A 7,483-nucleotide genomic window follows, 5' to 3' on the forward strand; every position below is an offset into this window, starting at 1 on the left:
TTTGATCCCACCTACGTCTAGTTCAAATCTTCCTCTAGGCCTCATTCTACCCACTCGGACCCAGTCAAAATATACTTCCGGTCCTTCCCGTCACCAGCCATTACTGATCCGTACTCGGGGCTCGGTTCACATGTTTCTCCCACCTGCAATTTCCTCCTGTCTCAGCAACATGTGCAAATCTCATGGAGCTTCCACCACCGGGAAGCCTTCCCTGATACCCTCATCCCCCAATTATTTACCACTTCCAAAGTATTTCTTTGGACCACAATAGGATTCATCATCCTCTGTTATATATAAATTATGAAACTATCTCCCAGGTTCTGGGAGAAGAGGGAGCCAGCCTGATTTGTTATTCTAGTTTGAAACATGAGAAGTTACCTGATTTGCCTGCCCCTGGATTTCTAAACTATTAATACTACATCTTACAAACAGCTTACAAGCTTATCTTCTGAAGGGAACCTGTCTCTGACAGCCTCACTCTTCCATTCAAAAATCTTCAGTGACTATAACATGACAATCTCTGGGGCCTTCCGTGGTCGGGTCCAAAACTTATTTTTCATTCATTCAATAAATATTTAGTGCATGCGCACTATGTGCTGGGCACTGGGATGGTCACCACTTTCCTCTGAAGCCACCTCTAGCCTGTGTACTGATGCTTACTGTGCATTTATTCTGTACTAGACTGTGCTAGGCACTCCGCCTGCATAGTTCCATTTATCTTCACAGCACCTTGTTAAGGTAGGAACTATCATCCCCATGTTCAGACAAGGACACTGAGAACCAGAGTGGTGAGCGAACATGGCCACTATTACACTGCGAATAAATGGCAGAGCCAAGATTATGTCTTTCTGACTTCAAAGCCAATGCTCTTGATAGCCTCCACTGTCCCACTAGCAATGCCTCCATGCACGTCCCTTGATTTCCTGCCTCCATGCGTCTCCTTTCCCAGAACTATCAAAGCCCCTCTCAGGCGTCTCTCGCAGCACTCAGGCCGACTAGCTTGTATTTCCATTATTCATATAAGTCCCTTGAGAGAAGAATATTTGTCAGATGCATCTGTGTCGCTAGCACCTGACCTAGTGCCCACAATGTGGTAGATATTAAACAAATATTGTTGAATGGAGAAATAATTCAGCTTTGTTCCCCACAGAGAGCCAGGCATGAGGATTTAATGAATGTCCACTTNCAATTTATGCTATTATTGATGTAATATTAAACGAACAGTAATGAGTTCCCAGTGTTACAAAATGGCATTCTGTTCTAATTATTATTGTTTGAAAATATTCTTCACAAAATTAACTTCTGCAGATTTACTGACTGTCAAAATAGAAGTTGTCATCAAGTGACTGTACTAAGAACCTACTGACGCATTGAGCATGGTAACATGTATTAGGACATGCTCGGGAAGGAAAGAAAATAACTATCATGATTTATCAATTCACATGGCATTATTAGTTACATAGATTTCTATCCAATTTAATTGCTTGAGAATCCAGAACTTCCAATTACTTTAATAAATATACTAGATTACATCTAATTTTGCTCTGGCCACAATATCCAACTCAATATTAAAGCAGCTTTAGATTTAATTTATTAGATGTTTTCCAGGAATAAAATAATGACATCAAGGCCATAACTCAAGGGTAGATTTTGTTAAATGCATTAATTTGAGCTGCAGCATCCATGTGACTAAATAAAGTGACTACACAAAGTGACACAGAATGTATAATTTTTATATTGCCGTTAAAATGTTTTTCTTCATCAATATAGATGAGTTTTGTAATCTGTATTAAAGAGTTGGCATTAAAATTCCGATTTAGCAAACAGTGTGTTCCCTTTGCTCAGTAAACTCCAGTCAATATCTTCTGCAGTCTTCCACTCACATCTATACCTGTGGTCTGCTCTACCTCACTGCTATAATATACGTGGTGCTTTTAATTATGATGGACAGCAGTTACATGGCAGCCTCATTTCTACAGTTCTGTACATTGCATGTGACAGTCTGGACAACTACTGGTCTACTGCGATCCAAGAGTAACTGAACTGTTACAGAAGCCAGTCCTTCAATACAATAAAAATTGTAACTTACTTTCACTAGATAATCGTTGACATTTCAGCCTGAGTCTATATTTTTCATTTTCTTCAAGCATTCTAGAAATGAGTTTGTGTACTCTATTCCACACTGAAACCTTAAAAAGAGAAGCACAGTTAAGGAACACTGAGCAGAGGAGCAGGAATACATTTTGATGGAGGCACCTGGGAGTGACTCAATCGTGTTCCCTGTCAACTGATATTATCATTACAAAGCAATATTAGTGCTTAGAGACCTAACATTTAAATGTAATCATTTTGCCATGATCACTGAATTTTCTGATCTCTTTTCCCAACTTCTTCTCTACAGTATTTAAGTTAATTGTCCTGGGTGAAGTTTCCTTTCAAAGTTCATATCTATAAAGCCCTACCTAAATGGTTCCAACACATTTAATTTTGTTTTGAAAGATAATAAAAATAATGCATTTCTGTTCCTACGTCTAAACCACTGGGTAATAATTTGATTTTTAATGCATTTTATTCTAGTTAAGAAGTGAACATTTCTCCTAGGACATACCAAAGCAAAATAACTAGAGAGCATGAATATACCAGAATAGAAAGAATGAGGACCAGGGAAACCAACAGACCTCGGCTCAAATTCTGGCTTTTCCACCTACCAGTTGCTTGACACTGGGCAAGTGTTTTAATCTCATGTAGAAATAACTTCATACATTGGATTATTAGAATTAATGAAAAATACTTGTAAAGCACTTACCCCAGTGTCTGGCACACAGTAGTTATAAGTAAATATTGGCTATTGCTCTTTTCTCCTCACCCAAAAGAAACTGGTTCTTGGAAGAAATATTTCTTAGTGGGAAGATTAGGTAATTACTCCAAATATATTTGCTGCAATTGCTATTTTATACTATTTTATACTATATGTGGATTATAAATCAAACAAATTCAAAGCTCAGAAATAATACAATTTTATGTGTAATTATCAATTAACAATTTCTTAAAAATGGAAAATAAAATACGTGGTAAATCAAAGATCAGTAGAGTAACTTGATCTTGAATATGTTTGAAACACTCAAGTTACCATGACATTTGGACAACCAGAGGTGAAAAAGTTTCAGGACTAAAGGTTCATCCTTGTCAGCTTTTCTGTTAGACATTTAATGTACATTCCTTGTCTTTAAAAGTGCAATATGACACCAATATAGATACGTTATCCTTTTCTGTGAAATCCATGATTTTCTTATATTATCTATCAGGGTTTGTTATAGTCTATGCAACATATATTTTGATGCTTTGAAAAATCTCCCAGTGGTTACATTTTGATTAAATTGTGTTTTATACCTTCAAACACTGCAAGGACTATTCTCTATGGTTAGTAAATATCTCCAAACCAAGTTCCATTTCTGTTAAATTAATTCTATTTTCTCATTTCACTAAATTAAATTTTTCAAAAGATGAAAAGATTTTTACTATCTTGACTATCTTCACACATTTGTATTTAGAGATGTTAACATAAAATTCAAATATTGCTCATTCTGCTTTTTAATAATATACCTTTTTCTTTTTCTTCATTATTTTGGAAGCTTCATTCAAAGGTACGGGAAAATCAAATTTTTTAGCTAAAATCTTCTGGGTTAAACCTAATTTTAAAAAAAAGAGTGAGAAGGTAAAATATCAACATGTATTTAAAAGGATCCACTATCCTGAGAATAGAGGCAATTATAAATGTCTCTTGAGCTCCCTTTGGAGATTTTTACAATCATAGGTATATTTCTGATCACTAGGTAATACCAGTTTACCAATTAGCTACTACTATGCTGGGGAAAAAAAATAAAACAGAGATAAACAACCTTGGAAGTGCCTCGGAAATCTTCCTTTCCTGATTCGAATGTTGAGTCCCTGAAAGGTCAGCAACAGAGGAANAAATGTGACACTCTGAGAAGGAAGCAACATGACTTATACAATTTTTCAGCCAAAAACACAAAATATGAAATCATGAGAAGGTATCGGCAAGTCCAGAGGGGTAATATGAAAAATAACTAGCCTATACTCTATAAAAATATCAATATCATAAAAGACAAACCAAGCTAAAGAACTCTTACAGATTAAAGAAAACTAAAGAGACATGACAACTAAATGCAATATGTGATCCTGGACTGGACCTGGTACCGGGGGGGAAAATCCCATTCAAGACATTAGGACAACTGAAAAAAACTGGAATATAGACAATAGATTACATAAAAGTTTTACATATTAATGTTAAATTTCCTGAGCTTGATAACTGTAATGTGGTTATATAAAAGATATCCTTGTTCTTAGGATATACACACTAAAAAAGTATTAAGGGGTAATACTTCATACACTTACACATCATATACAGAGAAAGAGAGAGAGTATGAGAGTGATAAAGCAAATGTAGCAGGATGTTTGAAATCGGTGAACCAAGGTAAAGGTTATTCTGGAGTTCTTTGTACCACTTTTGCAACTTTTCTGTGTACTTGATTTAGGCTAAAAGGTTTAGAAAACGTTCCATGCTTCTTCATTGCCTGCTGAACTGAGCAGAAATCCTTGGCCCAGGAGTCACATGAGACCCTTTCAAACAGGCTCCATTTACATTTATACCTTTCTGCACTATGACTACCTCAAGCAAGCTTTAATCAAACCATAGTTCCTAAACATTTTCTTGGACTCCATGAACTTGCTCATGTCCATGTCTAAAATATACTCCCCTCCCCCACATTCATTCCCATTTACAAGAGACTATTTTCTTTTTTCCAAGGCCAATTAACTTACCTTTTTTCTATTACTTTCCTAATCCCACCAGACTGGGTATAATCTCTCCCCAAGAACTTAATGAGTCCAGATGGTTAGTAAACCAGAGCACAATTCAAAAGAAAGGGGGAAAGATGATATGCTCAGTTTAAAACATGTAAAATTTAAAAGTAACTGCAGAATAGCATAAAGAAATTTGGAGGTACATGACCGGAGGTCTGGGGTAGAATAGAGATTTAAGGATCATACAGCCAGAAAGAGTAATTGAAGCTATAAAGATGGGTGAGTTATCTCAGAACAAATATGTAAAGAGAGAGTAGACCCCACAATCACGCCTAGGGCAGCATTTGTTATTAGATGGTAGCGAAAGGGACAAATAAAAAATACAGAAAAAAAATACACAGAAAATATGGTCAGAAAGGCAGAAAGAGAATATGACATGGCACCCAGAACATTAAGATGAAAAATTTGAAGGAGTAGTAGTAGTAAGACAATATTAAATGTGACAGCATGTTCAAAGAAAGAACTAAGCAGATATAGGAACAAAAAGAAAAAACATGGATCATGGAGAGAGTAGTTTCAATAGCATTGTGAAGATGGGGCCCCAAATGAAGTTTATTAAATTTCAACAAATATTTAACTAGTGTCTACTACATGCCAAACACTAGGTTTCAGGGAGGAAACTGGCTGGAATTAGCAATGGGTATATACTGAAGGTTGGAGGAAGCTGGGTATACAGGGGGAATTAAAAAAGTCTATACCTTATAATTGTTATCAAAATGGATTCTTACCAGAAGATGATAAGAAGATTCATCTTGTGTAATTTGAGTCTAGAAACAACATAAAATATAAGGAAATTCAAGTTGGCCTCTAGCACTGGTTTTCTGATTAATAAATGCATATTAAGGAACAAGAGCTATAATACATTTTAAAAACCTAATTATCAGTTTTTGTAATCTGCTTTAAAATTGTAATACAAAATAATGAATTACAAGTATACCTTTTGTTTATAAGACGTTATTTCTGAAAAACACAGCATATTAATTTTAAGTTGTTAAATAATCCTACAAGATTGCTCGATGGCTAATAGAAGGCCTCTTGCTGAGTCACGAGAGAGCCCAACAAGTTCATGGCCAGAGCAAAATTAGATGTAGAAAGCATGCTGATTAAAGTAATTGGATCTGGATTAACATTCAGAACAATGTCCAGGGTTTTTACACGTTGCTCTGCTTGTTCAAACATCCTTTTCACCTAAGAAACCACTGACTACCTTTTTCCTCCTAATCCCCACTCTCACCTCATTCTCCTTTTCAATTGGACAGGAAAAGTAAGGTAGAGTGTCCCTAATCTGAACATTGGTTTATATGCCATTATTGCAAACAATTTATGCTATTATTGATGTAATATTAAACGAACAGTAATGAGTTCCCAGTGTTACAAAATGGCATTCTGTTCTAATTATTATTGTTTGAAAATATTCTTCACAAAATTAACTTCTGCAGATTTACTGACTGTCAAAATAGAAGTTGTCATCAAGTGACTGTACTAAGAACCTACTGACGCATTGAGCATGGTAACATGTATTAGGACATGCTCGGGAAGGAAAGAAAATAACTATCATGATTTATCAATTTACATGGCATTATTAGTTACATAGATTTCTATCCAATTTAATTGCTTGAGAATCCAGAACTTCCAATTACTTTAATAAATATACTAGATTACATCTAATTTTGCTCTGGCCACAATATCCAACTCAATATTAAAGCAGCTTTAGATTTAATTTATTAGATGTTTTCCAGGAATAAAATAATGACATCAAGGCCATAACTCAAGGGTAGATTTTGTTAAATGCATTAATTTGAGCTGCAGCATCCATGTGACTAAATAAAGTGACTACACAAAGTGACACAGAATGTATAATTTTTATATTGCCGTTAAAATGTTTTTCTTCATCAATATAGATGAGTTTTGTAATCTGTATTAAAGAGTTGGCATTAAAATTCCGATTTAGCAAACAGTGTGTTCCCTTTGCTCAGTAAACTCCAGTCAATATCTTCTGCAGTCTTCCACTCACATCTATACCTGTGGTCTGCTCTACCTCACTGCTATAATATACGTGGTGCTTTTAATTATGATGGACAGCAGTTACATGGCAGCCTCATTTCTACAGTTCTGTACATTGCATGTGACAGTCTGGACAACTACTGGTCTACTGCGATCCAAGAGTAACTGAACTGTTACAGAAGCCAGTCCTTCAATACAATAAAAATTGTAACTTACTTTCACTAGATAATCGTTGACATTTCAGCCTGAGTCTATATTTTTCATTTTCTTCAAGCATTCTAGAAATGAGTTTGTGTACTCTATTCCACACTGAAACCTTAAAAAGAGAAGCACAGTTAAGGAACACTGAGCAGAGAAGCAGGAATACATTTTGATGGAGGCACCTGGGAGTGACTCAATCGTGTTCCCTGTCAACTGATATTATCATTACAAAGCAATATTAGTGCTTAGAGACCTAACATTTAAATGTAATCATTTTGCCATGATCACTGAATTCTCTGATCTCTTTTCCCAACTTCTTCTCTACAGTATTTAAGTTAATTGTCCTGGGTGAAGTTTCCTTTCAAAGTTCATATCTATAAAGCCCTACCTAAAT

General features: G+C 35.5%; 1 long non-coding RNA gene across 1 annotated transcript in view; it reads right to left on the minus strand.

Annotated features, from left to right (window-relative positions):
* LOC109380166 (uncharacterized) overlaps positions 1-7,285 on the minus strand; it is a 14,552-nt gene extending 7,267 nt beyond the window's left edge. Inside the window, exons 1-2 of the long non-coding RNA XR_002123386.1 lie at positions 7,105-7,285; positions 5,613-5,651 (exon numbers count right to left, since the gene is read on the minus strand). This is a non-coding gene — a long non-coding RNA (uncharacterized LOC109380166). The remainder of the gene's footprint in view (positions 1-5,612; positions 5,652-7,104) is intronic.
* Positions 7,286-7,483: the final 198 nt, after the last annotated feature.

Source organism: Hipposideros armiger, unplaced genomic scaffold, assembly GCF_001890085.2.
Source record: "Hipposideros armiger isolate ML-2016 unplaced genomic scaffold, ASM189008v1 scaffold_33, whole genome shotgun sequence".
In the NCBI taxonomy this organism is placed as follows: Eukaryota; Metazoa; Chordata; class Mammalia; order Chiroptera; family Hipposideridae; genus Hipposideros; species Hipposideros armiger.